Here is a 20,117-nt window from a genome sequence, read left to right on the forward strand (position 1 = left end):
TTACCAATTTCTGGCGGCTTTACCCAAAAGGGATTGACAACCCCTTTAGCACGTCGGGTTGCGAGTATTTGTTATTTGTGTGCAGGTGCTGTTTACGTAGTGTTGCTTGGTTCTCCTACTGGTTCGATAACCTTGGTCTCATCACTGAGGGAAATACCTACCGTTGTTGTGATGCATCATCCCTTCCTCTTTGGGGAAATACCGACGTAGTTCTATCAGACATCAAAAGAAATTTCTAGCGCCGTTGCTGGGGAGACATCATCAACATCTACCAGGTTCCTAATCACAAATCTCATCTCCTCGCAATTTACATTATTTTCCATTTGCCTCTTGTTTTCCTCTCCCCCACTTCATAAAAATTTGCCGTTTTAATCGCCCTCTTTTTCTTTCGCCGTTTTCTCGTCAGATCTATCTTTTGCTTACATTCATGAATGATTTCGGTATGGCAGCAACAGATGATGACCTAACTCCTAAGATAGGACGTACGGGCAATCTGGATGCTAAAACTTTTATCTTTGGGCAAGGGAATGTTATGGGGAAAGAACGTATCCAAGAATTTTCCAGTTGTGTTGGAAATTTAAGTCTTGATGATGCTCCTATACTTAGAAAGACTATATCTTATGCGGAAGCTATTTCAGCACTAGTTCTGAAACTTGAAAGTAAATTTATCCGTACTCATCCTACTTTGCAAAGATTGTTTTTTGAGCTTCCCGTTATTAAGAATCCTAAAGCTAAAAAGTTGGCCACTCTCGTTCTTATGAATGAATTTGACTACATAATACGGGAAGCTAGGAAATCTCTAATTTTTATGGTATGAATCGTGAAAAGCCCGTGATAGATGAGATTCTTTATAATAGTGATTACGCGTCAAGACATTTGCTTGGGGATAATCAAATCTTCGATGAGAATCTTAAAAAGGAAGTCCCCATTTTAGATGTAATCCACCAAGTTTTCAATAATGTTAATCAACATTACTCTTGGATTGTTGCCGGACACCAAAGGGGTTATGATGATAAGCAACTTAATAGTGCTAAAGTCTCTATGGATAATATGTTTTATGTTGTTTTTACAAAACCTCATGACAAAAATTCCTCTAAGGAAATTAAGGACAAATGTAACAAAACGTAGATCCTTGCTTTATGCCTAGCTAGGGGCGTAAAACTATAGCGCTTGTTGGGAGGCAACCCAATGAATAGAATTTATTTTTGCTTTTTGATCTCTGTTCTTGAGTGTTTGCACAATTATGCTACTATTATGATTTTGTTTTTTGTGTTTAATTTAGTGTTTGTGCCAAGTAAAGCCTTTAGGATTATGTTGGGTGATAGTTGATTTGATCTTGCTGAAAAACAGAAACTTTTGCGCTCACGAAAATAATTCTTATTTTCAATAGGAGCGTGATAAAATACCAATTATTTTTGCAGAAGATTAATATACAAATTGCTCACATGGTCCTAACTTTTTAGAATGTTTGGAGTTTCAGAAGTATTCGAAATATCCAGATTGCTACAGACTATTCTGTTTTTGACATATTCTGTATTCTTTGCATTGTGTGTTTGTTTTGATGATTCTATGGTTTTCTTTGAAGGGTTTTTGCCATAGAAAAGTTGGAATACAGTAGATATAATGCAAGAATAAAATATAAATTGGTTTGCTACAGTACATATAGTAGTGATTTGTTTTCTTATACTAACATATCTCAGGAAGGTTTTGTTGAGTTTTGTGTGATTGAAGTTTTCAAGTTTTGGGTGATTTTACGACGGATGAAGGAATAAGGAGTAAGAAGAGCCTAAGCTTGGGGATACCCACGGCATCCCAAGCTATTATACAAAGAGAAGCAAGCAACTAAGCTTGGGGATGCCCGAGGGGCATCCCCTCTTTCCTCCAATGACCATCGGTACTTTACTCGGAACTATATTTTTATTCGTCACATACTATGAGTTTTGCTTGGAGCGTCTTGTATGATATGAGTCTTTGATTGTTTTGCTTTTTGTTTTGAGTCTTGAATCCTTGCTGGACACACCTATTTGAGAGAGCTAAAATTATGCCACGACTTGTTAGAATTGCTCTCTATGCTTCACTTAAATCTTTATGAGCTATGGAATTGCCCTAGTGCTTCACTTATATCTTTTTGAGCACGGTGTGCTTTAGTATTTTTTAAGAAATGATCTCATGCTTCACTTAGATTTATTTGAGAGTTAGTAATTTTTTAAGAGATTCTCTCTTGCTTCGCTTAAATTAATACAAGAGAAATAAATATTATGCTCATGACTTTCACTTATATTTGTTTGAGCTTATCAAAAGCAACACTTGAAAATTAGTCCCAAAGTGATAGACATCCAAGAAGGATATAATAAAAACTTTCATGAAGATCATGGGACAAAATAAACTTGATTCTTTGTAATAGTTTTGAGATATGATGATGTGATATGTGAGTCATGTTGGTGAGTAATTATGCTTTAGTTAGAATATTGGTGTTAAGGTTTGTGATTCCCTATGCAAGCACGAAAGTCAATAGTTATGCAATGAAATTACATCCTACTTGTGGTGCATTATTCGGTGTTAATTATGCTTAATGCTCGCTTATGAGATGTTTCATTTCATGGTTGGTCGCTTATCAATCTTTTGCTAGCCTTCATTTCGCACTAAGTAGGATCTCTACTTGTGCATCCAAAACCCTTTAAACCAGTTTTGCCATATGAGTCCACCATATCTACCTATATGCGGTATTCTTTTGCCGTTCTAAGCAAATTTGTATGTGCCATCTCTAATTTTCAAAATAAATTTCTCTTTCGTGTGCTCATACCGCTCGCGAGGCGGTGAGGGGTGGCCGATATTTTCCACGCTACATGTGTTATTCTTACGATGAGTGTTTATTCACTTGTCATTGCACGAGAGTAAGGCATAGGTATTGGGGATGCCCAATCCTGAAATGAAAAATGAATTTACTTTATGTTGTCAAATAATAAATTCATTGGAAAGTGTTGGTATGGAGGGCACCCGTGGATACGGTTAGCCATGGAAAGTGAAGGTATGGTGGAAAAAGGAATAAACTTTATTTTCTGTTTGGGAACCACCTATGATATATCTAGCATGGAAAGTGTGGGGTACTCTAAGTCATTTTTGTTGGTGGGAAAAGTATGCCTCCCAAAATGTTTTTATCTCTCAATTTTCGCTTTGAGCTCTAGCACCTCTACAAATCCCTACTTCACTCCGCAAAGGGCCTTTCTTTTAGTTTATTCAATTTTTATTTTTAATTTGAGTCTCCATCTACTCTTATAAAGCACCAACTAAGGGGCACTATGATCATACTTGAGCATTGGGTGTAGCTAATATGCAAGTATGTTTCATGAATGGATCAATGATTGAGCATAATGGGCAAGGGATAACTTATTTTAGCGTTGTTATTCTGAAAGACATGGTTGCTTGTTGATATGCTTGAGTATTTAAGTTATCATGTCAAAACTAGACTATTGCTGTGAACCATATAAAAGTCCAAATGCCCATGCTATAAAGAAAAGAATATGTGATGAACATGTTAGGCAGCATTCCACATCAAAAATTCTGTTTTTCTCATTTACCTACTCGAGGACGAGCAGGAATTAAGCTTGGGGATGCTGATACATCTCCAACGTATCTATAATTTTTTTATTGTTCCATGCTGTTATATTATCATTCTTGGATGTTTTACAATCATTTCATTGTCATTTTATATCATTTTTGGTACTAACCTATTGAGATAGTGCCCAGTGCCAGTTGTTGTTTTCTGCATGTTTTTACATCGCAGGAAATCAATACCAAACGGAGTCCAAACGCAGCGAAACTTTTTGTGGATTTTGTTGGACCAGAAGACATCCTGTGGGCCGAAGAAGCACCTGGGGGGTGCTCCGAGGGGAGCACAACCCACCAGGGCGCGCCCAGGTGGGTTGTGCCTACCTCGGTGGCCTCCCGCACCGCCTCTTTGCTCTATAAATACCCCAATATTCCAGAAACCCTAGGGGAGTCGACAAAAATCAATTCCAGACGCCGCAAGTTCCAAAACCACCAGATCCAATCCAGACACCATCACGGGGGGGGGGGGTTCATCATGCCCATTGGTCCCTCTCTGATTATGCGTGAGTAGTTCTTTGTAGACCTACATGTCTGTAGTTAGTAGCTAGATGGCTTCCTCTCTCTCTTTTGATTCTCAATACAATGGTCTCTTGGAGATCCATATGATGTAACTCTTTTTGCGGTGTGTTTGTTGGGATCTGATGAACTTTGAGTTTGTGATCAGATCTATCTTTTTATCCATGGAAGTTATTTGAGTCTTCTTTGATCTCTTATAGGCATGATTGCTTATAGCCTTGTATTTCTTCTCCGATATTTGGGTTTTGTTTGGCCAACTTAATCTATTTATCTTGCAATGGGAAGAGGTGCTTTGTGATGGGTTCGATCTTACGGTGCTTGATCCTAGTGACAGACAGGGAAACGACACATATGTATCGTTGCTATTAAGGATAACAAGATGGGCTCTATTTCTAGATAAATATATCTTGTCTACATCAGGTCATCGTTCTTATAGCATTACTCCGTTTCTCCATGAACTTAATACACTAGATGCATCACTGTTGCGCGTCGGTCCTAAACAAACGGTTTTTAACCCCTTTCCGCGACGGCAGTTGGAATCGTCGCCAAGTGAGTATGTGCGATAGGGTGTCCTTCCCACACGACCTAGAAACCGTCGGGGATATGGAGCAGTGATCCATAGGCCTTCCAAAATGTAATCGTGTGCGATGCATCACACACTAAATTCTTTCGCACGTGTGGTATCGGTGATTAAGCGTTTCTAATGACGCAGTGAAATCATACGGTCTATCGTAATGAACCGTTTGGGAAACAGTATGTAAGGCACATGGGCCAATATATGAACTGTGTGCGATTTGTGCCCTATCGCACACGAGTTTTCTGCGTAACCCGTCTGCCATGCTAGACTCCATTGCACACATTTTCCAACAATTACCGTCTACGATAATGTTCTATCACAAACGGTTCAGGAGCCACTTCGCACACATACAAGTGTTGCAGACCGTTTGATTTGTTAGGTATCATCGACGGTTGCCGCAAGAGTGACGTGTGCTTTTCGTTTGGGATCCCACACGTTTCCTGAAAAAATTACGACTGGGATTGTATTTTTCATTGGGCACAGTTTACTCCCAGTTCTCGTGTGCGATAACGCGATATCACAAACGGTTCCGGAGAACGTGCGCTACAAATCGTTTGCGATCTGCTGTGTACCATCGACGGTTCCGCTACGATTGATGTATGCTTTCCGATGTGGATCGCACACACTCATTTAGTTGAACCGTTTACGGAGCAATTGCCAGGTTAAAACAAAAATATCCCATTTTGAATCGGCACGCAAAAAGCAAATTCGCCACAATATTCAATTGAACAAATAAACAAAAATATCTGATTTTGAATCGGCACGCAAAAAAGCAAATTCGCCACAATATTCAATTGAACAAATAGTGTCCACATGAAGAACATTCATCAGATTTCGCAACAATTGCAATTGAACATATGGTAGCTAAATTCCAATGATTTGTCCACACATATATCCATTACATAATTAATCATAGTGTACGAAATATGAACACCTCATCAGATGGAAAACAATGAATCAATGCGTTATATGTTTAGCAGCTAACTCTTACTCAATGTTTCAGGAGAAGGCATGCTGAAATCTTCATTATCACAAGTGGAATTGATGTAGTGATCCAGGAAGAAGTCGCTGATAAATCTCCGAACCATCAGCAATTCACCAGCCGGGAGCGGTTCAGGCGTCCTCGGTTTTAAGATGAGCTGCATTATTTTTAAGATCAGAATGTGCCATATGAGCAGAGTAGAAGATATTAATTAAGATAGACTTACTGGTACTAATTCGCGAGGATCGTCACAACTATCAGCAGATTTGCAGATGGAGATCATGTGTGTGCAAACATAGTATCGACAAAGGTTGGTCCCTGCTTCATGTATTTGTCCTGTTAGGAACAACCTAACCGGTGTTAGATGTATTTTTTTCTTTGGACAAAATAGAAAGAGGTTTATTTAGAAGCTTGAACATCTGACCAGCGTAAGGAAAGGTATTTGCAGACTGTTGGATAAATTTTCCGAAAATAACGGATTTTGGTGTGTTACCGGAGAAACGATCTCGTGCTGCACGGGTTGTTCCGTCTTGAACAGGTTCCCTGGTTTAGTTTTCCACAATGCGAGCACACTGCAAATGATGATGAATTTTGACAACATCAATTATTGAACCAGATATGAATGCAAATTAATTTCAACATCATAGGATTCAATACCTATCCAAGAATTGTTGAACATGCGTCAGATCCTAAGCGTTTGTTGACTCTCTGAGAGAATCGATGTGGTAAATTGTGTTCTTATTTGGAATAATGAATACCAATATCCAGTGATTGCTACATATTAAGAAAGTCATGAACTTACAAATGATGTCGAAATCTGAAAGACAATCAGTGTATGCATGGTTGTTTACTTGACTTACCGTTCATGATATGGCCAGAGAAATGATTGTGCATGGGACGTGTTTTCGAAGATACGGAGGGTCGTGTTAATGGCCCAGTCCCGTCGGTCCTTACCATCTAATGTTGTACCATTTGCTAATGCATGATCTATGAAATACACACTCTCCCTTTTTCTTCTCTGCGTGTTCAATCCCCTGAGAGGAATAAAATGCAGTTAGCTATTTATCATTTACAGCTTTGTATGGAGAAGTTGATCAGAGTTTGTTAAGTACTTACAAAATTAGGCATCTAACAAGAGTGGCATCGAGCACGTTGCAGTTGAAGAAGAGATGTAAGTCCTCGAAACTCACATTGATGGAACCAGCATCATGTCGGAAATGATCTCTATTGTAGTGGACTAGCAAAACATGATGACCTATTGACATTTGATCCATGCAATATTCATGTAACTCGCGGCAACTGGAGCTGCACTCATCAAAGTATTCTCCAAAAAGAAATGGCTGGCCATGGACATAATTGTGTGCTTCAAGTACGTCTGCTTTTCTTTTAGCAAGCAACAATTCTACTTCTTCATCATCCATGGTGTCAGAAATAATATTACTCCCCGATTCAAACAAGCTGTTGTTAATTTGGTTCTGGGCGATGAGTGCTTTAAGTAAGAGGCAATAGTTCTCTTTCCTCTTCACTTTCCCACTACGCTTCCTCATGGTCGTGGGTGTAGCCTTTTTGGCCACTTCCTTCTTGGTACTTGAAGCATTTCTGGCAGAACGTCTGGTTTCCTGCATGGTAGACTGCCGAGCAGACGGTGAAGCTTGGGCGGACTTCTTACCAGACTGTTTATCTATGCCGGACCGCTGAGCTGGCGGTGCTGCTGTGACGGACTGCTGGGCTGTAGGAGCAGAGGCATCGGACTGCTGACCATGAGTTGAAGCTATGTCGGGTTTCTGCGCAGGTGGTGCCAACTTGTCGGTGTGCTGAGGAGGCCGTGCCAACGCGTTGGTTTGCTGAGCAGGAAGTGCTGACGCATTGGTATGCTGATCACGCGCCTGCGGACCGACGGACTTATGAGCAGTTCGTCCTAGACCTACAGACTGCTTAGCAGGCGGTTCTGAAGCATCAGACTGCTTAGCAGTCTGTTCCACCAGGTTGGTCTGCTGAGCATGTGCTGTAGCTGGGTCTCCCCCCGCTGCTTCAGCGGCTGGCATCTGAACCGTTGGTGCATCATCAGCAGTTGTAGGCCTTGCCACTGGCTACTTTGGGGCGGAGGATGACATGGCCTGTACGCCACAAAGTCGGTCCAGTTGATCACAGGTTGATGCATCAGCCCGCGAGAGCTGCTGTGGCAAGGAGAGCGTCACCGGTTGAGGGGCGATAGTGGTTGCTCTTGGCGGGGCTTCAGGAATCTAATCGATGAACTCTATTTCCTTTCATGGCCACTGGATCTGATTTAACAGTGTTTCTCCCAAGGTCCTTTGCTCATCGAAGTCTCCTAGGACATTCTTCAGGGCTAATTCATAGAATCCAGGCTTTACTTCAGTCACGTAGCACTTCACATAGCCCGGCTTCAATGGCACATTGTCCAAGAAGAGGCCATCTTCCAAGATGGGTGGGCAAACCAACGCTGTTGCACATTTTAATGTACCTTCATAATGTGTAAGCACGCCCTCCAGTCTGTCTTTCATTCCAGATAGATCAGATATAGCATCATCACGAGCAGCTGCAGTCTCAGTGTCGCTGGGGTCAGCTGATGCACAACTACTCTTGTGCAGTGTTGTCGCGCAATAAGCAGCATCATCCATGCCCGCCTCCCCTCCCATCTGCTGGCTATCTGTCAATGTTAGAGTCTTCTGCATCATCATTGACTCCCCAACATCCTTTCGATCAGCCGGATAAATCTCCTTCTTCAACTTTTCAAACAATGCATTCTGCTTCATTTCACTCCTCGCTTTTTTCATGCTGAGCCTCTCTTCTTTGCTGAGTGTGAAAGCCCTCTTGTGCGGGACATTAACACCTATATCCCTTGCACGGCCAGGGAGCTCTTTTGTGTCCAGAGCAATGGACACAATGTCATATGGCCCTGAGTTCCTATAGAACCTTCCAGGGATCTTGGAAGCGTCTACCATCACTTCATACAGTTTGGCGCCACGTGCGTTTTCAAAGTAATAAGTTTCGTCATCACGCCTCTTTGCATGTGCCCGCAAGTAGTCTCTGGTGCGTTCGCCCCTGATTTCACTAAAGGCCGGATTCCCACCCGCCGCTATTGCTTCTTTGTCCTCCTGTTCTCATATCAGTTTCATGCCGTAGTATCCTGCCACACCCATACAGTGGGGGTGTATGTTCTTCTTCTGAAGTTCCGATTGCTTGAAACTCTTCTTAGCAAACTCTGGAGTTGCCCTGACCCTTTTGAATTCTGCCCAGTCTGCCTTTGTAATTTGGGGGTATGTGAGGATTGGGTCCTTGCCTTCACTCAAGTACTTCTTGTACAGCACGTGCTTCCAGTTTCTCCAAGCATCCCTAGCCTTCTTCAGTGCAGCGTGTTCCACCTGCATTCTCCACTGCTCTGAAACGTTGAAGTGATCATGATCTCCCGGACTATCCTTCACCGTGTTTCTGTGTCAGCCTTCCGAAACCCCGACAGATTAGTGTTGAGCCATGCCCTGCCAACAAATCCACACACACTCCTGAACCTCATGCGTGCTTTATCTGGTTTAGTTGGAGCCCAGGACTTTAAATCAATCTCGGTTACTTCATATACACCTTTAGGCTAGTGTGTGGGCTTCCTTGGAGCGTTCATCCGTGTCCTGACCGGAAGGGTAATTGCTGCAGCTCTATCCCGTTCAAGACTACTTGATCCCTCACAATCTGCTGAAGACCTCTGGTTGTCCGAATCAGATGAAGATACATGGCCTGAATGAGTGTTGTCGCTGCTACTCGGCATATACATAGAACACATGCGAAACTCAGGAAAGGAGGATAAGCATAAAACTAACAACTTTGTATCAAGCTTTCTAAACATGCCATGCAATAATTTAGAAAATGTACGGCTAATTTGTTAAGTTTGTGTGACTCAGGCGCCCGCGATCTGTAAATAGGCAGTAACTTATTGGAACAAATACAACTTATATGTAGTAAGCAAGGTAGATAATGAACATATATACGCTCTCCATTATTTTATAGCCAATTTGGGAATATACGGAACGAAATTGGAAGAGGGATTGCAAGGAAATATGCCTCACCGCGATAGAGAGCATTAACTAATAGGCTTCTTAATGCAAACCCTGCCGGACCACAGGAGAGGCGAGGGTTACTGCATCGATATGCTTGAGGGTGGCTGGCGAGCAAACGAAGATGGCGAGGCGCGGGCTGCCGCGTGTTGGGAACGACAGTGGAGGTAGGCTTGCCGAGGGGGAGCTGGCGAAGGAGATTGGGCGGACTAGTTGAGTGAAATGCAGGCGGACGGTGGCGGGGTGTTGGCGGCCTAGGTGAAAAGGGTAAAAAATATCCCCGGTCGCCGCTCGCGCGGAAAGGCCTATGCAAACAGTTGCCTCTAAGCACTCGTGTGCACAAACAGAATAATTTCGTTTGAAATGAAGACGTACTAATTTTGAAATGAAGACATGAGTTCATTGTTTCGCCTCTAAATTTTTCGCACGTAAACCAATCACAATTTTACCACGGGTTTGATTTGCTGGTGCATTTCTGGTCTCGTGTGCTATATGTAAGACATTTTTTGGCATTTACCGTGTATGTTGGCATATAAATCAATTCCTAGCCGGACTGCATTTCCTGTCGAAAGGGATGAGGATTGCCGTTCGATCTAGGAGCATCCAACGGTGCAGACGTATGATCCGTGGGGTTTGGGTTCTGGCCAATCAGAACGCACGACTCAGATCGCGCGCGCAGCGAGGGGGGGCATCGGCCACGGTTTGGTAGGCACACGGCTTTCGTGTGTGAACCGTGTGCTATTTGAAAACATTTTCCTGAGAGGGGCTATTTGAAAACATGTACATGTGTTGTCGAAAGGGATGGGGATCGCCGTTCGATCAAGGAGAATCCAACGGTGCAGACGTACGATACGTGGGGTTTGGGTTCTGGCCAATCAGAACGCACGACTCAGATTGCGCACGTGGCAGAGGGGTGGGGGTGCATCGGCCACGGTTTAGTGGACACACGGCTTTCCTGAGTGAACCGTGTGCTCATTGAAAACATTTATATTACCTAACATCATATTTTTCTTCGAATGAAAACACGAGTTCATCGTTTCGCCTCCAATTTTTTCCATGATAAGAAATCATGAGTATAGTGGAGAGTGTCATATACTAGTATGACGAATATACAGTACATATGATACTAGTGTATGATACTACCTTTAATTAATTATAGCACATAGTATAATACATAGAGAGTATAGTATCATATATAGATCATATTTATTGCCATGCATGACACAAATTAGCATCGCATTTAACATGATACGATATCTACCTACTATATGTTACTCTAACCCTCTTTATATATATTTAATTATTTGCCACATCACCATACTTGCTATTTCCGAGTGCATGACATCGTCGGCTATGATACCACCACTATGGCCAGCCTTATATAGTGGGGAGTATCATATACTATATAGTATCATGCATATGATACTAGTGTATGATACTACGTACGTACCTTCATAGTGCATATATAGTATCATAGAGTAGTACTAGATCCCTCTGTAAACTAATATAAAAGCGTTTAGATTACTAAATAGTGACCTAAACGCTCTTACATTAGTTTACGGAGGAAGTATATATCATAGATGACCGTATTTATGGCCATGCATGACACAAAGTAGTATAACATTTATTATATATATATGTGTTACGATATCTACCTATGTTACTGCTTCTTTGCCACATCATCATATTTTCTATTCCCAGGTGCATGATACCGGCTATGATATCCCCACTACGGCCACCCTAATAAGGCTGGTCGTAATATAGGAGTATCAAGCGGTATGATACATGCCAACTAGACTTTTTGGATGATGTGGCACACAGTTAAATGATGAAAAGAGGGTGTGTGTGGGTATAATATCATGATACCGTATCATATTAAATGTTGTACTACTTTGTGTCATGCATGGTAATTAATAAGGAACCTAAGATACTAACTTATGATACTATGCATGCGCGCATTACGGAGGTATTGCCGATCATATACTAGTATCATGCATATATACTCACTCCTTTCCTGTTTATAGGCTTATCTCAAAATTTTAGTTTTTCCATTTTATAAGGCTCAATTTGGTTGTTTCCCATCACATGTCCAGATTCCAAGGTGCATTAAATCATTGCATGCAAGTATTAACAGAAAGTTGACCAATGCATGTACTTTATATATGCATGCATGTATTGCAATTAATACATTGGAAAAACATAATTTTTTTAGGAAAACAAAAGCATTAATTGAGTGTTTTTGCAAACTACAAAAAGTATTCCACCACTCACCATCTACCTTGGTTGGTGAGATTTTTGAACTGAGCCCTATAAGGCTGGTTGTAATGGGGAGTATCATATATACTAGTAGTATCATGCATATATATGATAGTGTAGCTAGGATACTACTTCCGTAATGCATAGTATCATAAGTTAACATCTTAGGTTGCCTTACTAATTGTCATGCATCACACAAAGTAGTAGTACAACATTTAATATGACACGGTATCATGATATGATAACACATCCTCTCTTGTGTGCCACATCATCCAGAAAGTCTAGTAGGCATGCATGATACCGCTTATGATAATACCATTACAACCAGCCTAAACCGGAAAGGAGGGAGTATGAGACTAGCCACAATGAAGAGTAATACACTAGTAACATACACATATCCCTAGACTATATATGTTACTACCTTCATAGTGAGTAGTAACATAAGTGTAGTGTCATGCAAAGCTTCATTTCTTAGGTTACAGACTCATATTGCATTGGAACATGTGATGCTACAGTAACTAGCTAAGTTACTGAAACTATCTCTCTCCTCATTAACTTATTACCACATAAGCAAGTTTGCTGAGTTGGAGTCGGTGTTACTGTTGAAGTTACTCTCACTGTGGCTAGTCTGATACTAGCTAGTCGTCTATGATATACTAGCTACCTCACTAAGAGCATGGTTAATAATACAGCCAAGGGTCGACAATAAGAAGTTGCAATGTCATATATAGTCAACCTCTTAGCGGGCATATACAATAATAAGTTTTATATACGTACTAGTTTATCAATAGTTGGCCCACCTTACATCCTCACAAAGTGTCTTGGGTCTCGTGTTGCAGCTGGCTCTACTAACCAAGAGCCCGCTTCTCTTTTTTTCCTCCAACTAATAAGCACATATATATTATTCTATTCCTTATAGCCAGACTACCCACAGTGGGAGTAACATATGTAGTAACATCACACATATCTTTACCTAATATTAAAAGACGGAAGCTTTCATAGTTCTCCATACGTCATCCTTTTTTATTCGTTAATTTTGTGTTAACAAAAAAGATTGACGGCTAGGATTAAAAAAAGGTTGCTTTACAGGAAAACCCCCGGTATTTTGTGAAACGAAGCCGCCATCCAGGATTAAGTGAAAAAATGATTCGCTATGTAAAAAAAACCCGACCAGCATCCTCCTAAACTCACGCGCCTCTGCTCCGACGGAATTCCTGCTCCGACCCGATGCGACGAGGCGATGCCTCTCCTGGCATCGTCCTCGGGCCACTCGCCGTACGCCCACCATGGCGCCGGTGGTGACTCGGCCCCCGCCCGCCCTTGCCGCCTACCACCACCAACCTCACAGTTCTCTCTCTCCGCCCTAGAGCGATTTGGACTGGAACCCGCCCCTCCTTTCCGTCTCCAATCTCAGCATGCCATGTCACCGGCAACAGCAGCTCCTGTAGGGCGGATCCAGGCGGGCTGACCCGTGGTACCCTTCTTCTACTGGATCCCCTCCTCTAGTAGCATGCCCTCCACGAGCACGACCTTACCTCCCCAAGTAGGAAGGCGAGCACGAGATCCCCTCCCCGAGAAAGACCACGCCTTGACCTCCACAAGCCACTTCTCCGATGTACTTCAAAACTGCCAATGGACGAACATCAATTTCTTCATATTTCTTCCATTCAGTTTTTGTTTGCTGGGGAATTAGTAAATTGAATGTACAAATAGCATTGTTGTAGGTACGTGGCGTGGAGCAGCACCTTCAACTTCTCATCTGATCTCACCCTACTCTTTGACTGCATGAAGGTAACAATTCATCTCTGGCTCTTTTGTTTTGCTCTGTTTGTCCTGCTCCTTGCCATGGTGGAATTAACAAATGGATGTTTCATTTCTTGACAAAATAAAGCAGGACAGATTACATTAGTTATATAGTTTACTGTTTGAATAAATCAATATGATTATAAATGCCATTAATCTTCCGCGTCATCCCTTTTTATCCGTTAATTTTGTGTTAACAAAAAGATTGACGGCAAAGGTATGATGCATGTGCCTGGAATCAACAATTTATTTTCTTCGAAACCGTCTTCATAATTCATACTGTATTAGAAAGATCCGAATTAGGCCATTAATTTCCCTTTATGTCCACAGAAACATACTTTAGAAGTTAGTTTCCATCATTTTGATGATTCAGAGTTGATTTGAGATATAGCGATTGAAGAACAACATATCCAAATTGTAAAGTTTGAAGATGGCATGTATGCAGTTCAATGCTCTGTACACAACGACGTGGCACAAAATCAGGACTGCAAGCATCCCAATGCGATAAACAACTCGGTAATTTTCCTTTTAGTTTATTTTCATGTTAATCCGTTCTAAAAATGATGTTAGATTAAGAGCAAGTGGAACTTTTATGTCAAAGCTGAGATATCTGCACAACGGGTCTTTGATGCATATTGTAGGCTGATAAAATCAAAACCTTTTCGATAAACTACAGAGTAGCTAGATAATTGTTTTGATAACTGAATAATAAAGAATAGAAAATTGTTTCGGTTACTGGATAATACAGAGTATTTTAGTTCTCATGGTAACAGAAAAGGCCTCAGTTGTAATTTATTTGAGTTTTCATTTTCATTATATGTTTGGTCAAGATTGAGCTTACTTTTTGTCCATGTTGTGCTGGTATAATGCATCATCAAGATTTAAATTTTATAAGATGATATTGTGTAATTCAGCATATGGATAAGGGATATGGTGTATTGTCTCAAAATAGTAAAACACCATCTCTAATCAACTGTAATGGTCTTTGTTTCATTTTTTTTGGCCAAAAATAGGTGCCGAAAGTGGGAGATGGCTCGCAGAAGAAAATTGTTGGTTGTGCTGAACGAATAGCAGACAGCGTCATGGTGTGCTGTGGTGCTAGAACCCTAGGACAACACTGGTACGAGGATATTCTATTTAACTTTGTTACTTGGATCATATAATTGCCTTCTGTAGTAGTGCACACGAACATATAATTGGGGATTTATTCTAGCTTAAAATTTCTAACCAGGAATGGTTTGCTTCACATTTCAACCGGCAGTACTGCTGCCGTGGCAGTACGTGAACCTGGGAGTGAGCCGACATTCTACTCCAAGTGGTTCAAGGCGGTGACCCCGCTGTCTACAGTTATATCTACGACAACCTAGGAGCATATTCACCCACGACCAGTCACCCGACGAAATCATCACCTTCTGCTCCAACAAGTAGTAGTCTTATATTCTTATCCTCTCTAAAATTCCTTCATGTTTGTGTATCTTGTGGTCAGAGAATTCAATTCTTAACACAATCATATGCGTGTATGGTCCATCAGTGAGTCTGTCCAGATTCTAGATCCCAAATAAAAAAGAATAATTTTTTGAATCAAAATAAAACTGCAGCAATCATATACACTATCAATGTTCTTCCCTATGCTGTCAATTCTGAATGGCTTCCTGTTGAAAATTGCTTATGTGATTATTCAGATTGATTCATTGTTGTGTTTAGTTATCTAATGTAATTATTCAGTATGTACAAGTGGCCACCATATCATGTTTGGCTGGGTTACAGTCACAAGTATTTCAAGGGTAATCAAGTTGATAAGCACAAGCTTAAATTCAACCAAAAACTTTATGGTGTGATCTCAAATCTGTGTGCACACTCACATCCTAGCACACGATTTTCTGAAACCACATTACACAATCTGATCTACAGAACTACACAACCACTGGAATTTTTAATTGAGAGACAACTAATTTCTCATTGTTTGATTCATCATGTTTACATGGCCTATCCTAGAGAGACTAACATTGTTCTTTGGTTTGGTTGATTCACTTCAGGTAAATTTTCTGGTAGCTTCATTATGTACATTAGCATGAAAAGGTGTTTTTTGTTTAGACGAATTAACTGTTGAATACTCCATTGAAGAGGTAGGCCAGTCACATGATTGGGAAGAATAAGGTGTATGCTATGTTAACTGTTGAATACTCCATTGAAGAGGTAGGCCAGTCACATGATTGGGAAGAATAAGCGGTATGCTATGGTTGAACTGATTCCTTTTGGAAGACCATTTAACATGGTCTACTGATTATATCCTTCTGTCTTGAACTGTAGGCAGAAGTGAGATAGCAATTGCTGCTTTATGCTCTCAAGCGGCTGATTTTGTACCGCGGACTCTAAAGCTGCATATATTGAGTCCCTCTGTACCAGCTGGGAGGAGAGCAAGCGGCGTCGTGGTGGCCTCGACGGTGACTAACAGGAGGAGCACGGCGAGCTGAGCCGGAGGAGGACGAGCCGTCCACGTGCAGGAGGCTCCCCGGCGGATCTGGGAGACGGCGGGAGGCATCTCCGACGGCGTGGGCCGGGCCTCCTTGCTTCCTCAGATCCGCGTTTCTATCGTGCATCCAGTTTGTCGCTTCCCTTGACGTTGATGGCTCTATGATTAGCCGTGTTCTCTTCCTGCTGTGTGGCTACACCGCCTCATCCTCCCAAGTACTAAGCCACGATGAGATGTAAGTGCACCCTCTATTTTTCTTTAGATTACTGCATACCATTGCTGTCATCCACATGTTTGACGGAATGCCCAACCACATTGCTCACACAAAATTCGATGGAAAAAGGAAGCAACCTGGCTTATTAGGGCCATTAGGCAAACTGATAGTTGCTTACAAATCTCTTGCATACGATGCTAAAGGAATTTCTTTCCACTTTGAACTCACAATTGCAGCCCATGCTCTCATAAAACTATTGGTGAGTTTTCTCAAAATCCATGCTTCCTTAGGTTTTTTTTACTTTTGTAGTGTCTTGTAATTTTTGTACTGATCAATTTTAATAGCTCTCATACTTTCATTGTAAATTATAAAAAGAGGTATGTTAAAATTGTATACTTTTACAATGAATGAAAAGACTAATGCTCTGCTATGCCAGCGGCAATGGAAGAAATAAAAATAAGAAAGAATTTTTGTGGTGGATCTCTAGGAAAATTTGGAACAGTATCTGATCTGGGAAGAGCAACTATGAAAACAACTGATCTTGGATTTGAGTTTCTTTTAATCTAGAAATGATGTACGGGGCCAGCAAATTCAGTTATTTGGTTTTCTAACTTGCATTGTGGAGAAAAAAGAGATAGGTGAGGTAGAGAGAGAGAGCAGAGAGAGACGTGCACATCACCGAACCCTTTCGATTCTATTGCAATTTGCAAGGTCAAATAGTTATTCGTGTTCTATCTCTCTGGGATAATCTGCAGTTATTTGGCTCATCCTCGCGCCTCAAGTTTCCGACAGCACCGTGGCTGTACACCGTCGACTTCGCCGGAAATCCGTCTACACATACTCTACTGTCCGCCAAAACTTTGTCTGACCTAAGGTACATACTACAGTGTCATCGATTTGTATCTGTCATCAACTACTTACTTCTTACGTTTGTATGTCATCAACTATACTACTTATTAAAAGGGAGAAAGAGAGGATACGTTAGAGCTAGATGAAAAAATAGCCCTGTGAAAGAGAGGATTCTGCTTTCTATGTGAGTATCTTGGTGCATGCTTTTTCTGAATAAAATGTAGAGGTCATGAATGAATTAAACCATGCTACTCCGAAATCAGAGAGCAGGCAAGGGTATGTTTATTTTCAGTTAAAGTAGTATTAGTTGTATACATCCCATTTGAAAAAATAGTATGTATATGCTCCTTGCAAACTACTACGTATTATGTGTTAAAAAAAACTACTACGTATTATTTGAACGTTTTACATAAGACTGTTCGTCCAGATACAATAACTAATTAGTATTTTAATAACTTGAGTTGCATGGCTTGATCGCTCTGCTTGGGTCTTCTCTTATGTATGAGTGCACCATATGTGAGTTAAATAAGTCTTCTAACTGTCTGGGCTAATTTGCCTTTTGTTTTGATTTGAGCTGATGGGGATGAGATGTGACCCCGCTGCTGGGCGTCGCAAATGCCACTGCTCCAATGTGTGCCCCAGCTTTGGTGATGCATGGGCGAGGCTACTCGATTTGGGGCCCTCCTTACAACAAATCACGTTTTTTCGTTCAGATTTTAGAGCTCTTGAGTTTCAGCTTAGTTCAAGGATAGAAAAGCATACTCCTTATGGATTCAATGAGGAAGACCATTAGCCGCTACCTTTTCAGAATTGGATGGTGTGATGGACCTTCATCTTACTGTCCAATTTCTTAGCTTATTCGCTTTAACTGTACTACAGTTATATAGCAGGATAAAGATCTAATCCTGTGACGCCTCTGCAATTGCACCATCGTCAAAAGTTGCACATGAGTTGATTCAGACTTTCAGAGTTCATAGAAAATCTAGCAGAGTTCATTGGCCTGAAAGCATATCAGATCCTAAGGAAAGGGGGCCCGGTTCAGATTTCTCGCTACTCTGTGCTGTTGGATAGCCATGGTGTGTATTAGTTTTGTTTTACCACAGAAATTCGTTTCTTGGGAGTTAGGATATCAGGTGTATACATTACTTTTCTTATGAATTTGTTCTCTTTTAGTGCACTATCTATCTATCAAAGTTTTCAAAGAAATTGATGGCGGCGGCTCAGCAACATCATGGCGAATGGCAAAGCTTCTAAAATGGACGGGAGAGAGGTGGTGACGCACGGCTGGGAGACGTACAGATTTGAGGAAATATGACTCATGAGGTTTCATATTAAAAAAATGATAGCCTTTGTAAGAAAAGATATGACGTACATTTGTGCAAATTGATAATGTAAGATCATCTCGAAACTTTATTATTTTTCAAGATTGATTTACTTGGTGGTGCTAACTTCCATTTTGTCAAAACAGGACATGCATGCTATTTCTGAAAAAAGAAGCTTCTCTGTTGGCATCCCTGATGGTACCTTTAGATATGCAGGAAGAGAAATGGTGTCTCATAATTCATTGGATGTCACCAGTAGGTCATATCATCATGTTTTGCTATTGATGTAATGCTACATTCCTTGACTGAAATGAAACCCTTTAGTTGCTACTGTGGTGCTCCTATTATTGTTATATTCCTTCACAGAAAGCAAACCTTATTCATGGCTAGCCTATAGAATAGCGGATACAGAGTTCAAAAACCATCAATCTCAGGAACACTTTGACCATGTGTTTGATTCTATTGAAGACCCAATAGATGATGAGGTGCTGCAACTCCTAATGTTGAGCTATATGGACTCAATGAGCAGAACCACCATGACAAACATACGGGTCAATAGAATTAAAAAAAGTTGCAGTTTATTTGCCCTGAAACTACTCTATGGATGATAGTTTATGTTGTTGATCACTGCACGACCCTAATCAAACGGTCTGCTACAGTTTAATTCTATGCATGGATGGCTCGATCTCACTGTCGTCCAAAAATCGCCTTATTGGTGTTGTGTTCATATATTCAATAATGTCTTCAGTTTCAATTAATATCATTAACTAGACTCCCATGATTGCAGTGGCGTATTATTCGGCAAAAAGTAGTATTGCCACCTTTTTAATGTTTTCATTCACATCCATGGTCATATATGCTACTTGGACGAAACAATTGATCAACTCTGAATGCGGCTGGTAGGGGTCATGATGGACAGGGCGAATGAACGCAACGGATAGGGCACCAAACGGCGGCTGCTCCCCCCCCCCCCCCCCCCCCCACCCCAACCCCGTGGGGAACCCTACACTACGGCGCGAGGAAGGGATAGGCCCATCTCGACGGAGGAGGTAGACATGACACGGGCGGCGACGGCGTAGAGCACTTCGACAAGGGAGACTTAGAATGGGGAACCATAAGGAAGATGAGTTCGTGCGTCCTTATATTAATAAAAGTTAACATCAAGTGCTTTGTTTGGGCCAAGCTCAAATAGTTAAAAAAAGAATAAACTCTTCTCAACCAAACAACAATCTGTAAAAAATCCCTAACAAAAATTCTATACAAAATTCTGTAGAGAAAACTTAACACGGTAAAAATAGCTTTAAAATGTTCACAATTTTACATATGTTCACACTATCTTTGTTTCACAAAAATACGTTCGCATTTTTTACAAAAACTTAAAAATTCCCCCAAAAGTTCCATTTTTTACTGAAACAAAGTCCATCTAGAAATGTACAACCGAAAAACAAAACA

General features: G+C 41.1%; 1 long non-coding RNA gene across 18 annotated transcripts; it reads left to right on the forward strand.

Annotated features, from left to right (window-relative positions):
- Nucleotides 1-13,172: 13,172 nt before the first annotated feature.
- LOC109747358 (uncharacterized) lies at nucleotides 13,173-18,995 on the forward strand. Of its 18 annotated transcripts, none has more exons than XR_012189251.1 (12): nucleotides 13,173-13,619; nucleotides 13,729-13,795; nucleotides 14,253-14,323; nucleotides 14,821-14,927; nucleotides 15,069-15,231; nucleotides 15,803-15,843; nucleotides 15,932-16,036; nucleotides 16,118-16,515; nucleotides 17,250-17,368; nucleotides 17,918-18,419; nucleotides 18,517-18,734; nucleotides 18,812-18,995. It is a non-coding gene; the product is annotated as an uncharacterized lncRNA (long non-coding RNA). The 18 variants fall into 18 exon arrangements; XR_012189240.1 differs by having other exon boundaries at nucleotides 13,194-13,619; nucleotides 13,718-13,795; nucleotides 15,039-15,231; XR_012189245.1 differs by lacking the exon at nucleotides 15,803-15,843 and having other exon boundaries at nucleotides 13,173-13,478; nucleotides 15,039-15,231.
- The last annotated feature ends 1,122 nt before the right edge of the window (nucleotides 18,996-20,117 follow it).

This window comes from Aegilops tauschii, chromosome 7 (genome assembly GCF_002575655.3).
Source record: "Aegilops tauschii subsp. strangulata cultivar AL8/78 chromosome 7, Aet v6.0, whole genome shotgun sequence".
NCBI lineage: Eukaryota > Viridiplantae > Streptophyta > Magnoliopsida > Poales > Poaceae > Aegilops > Aegilops tauschii.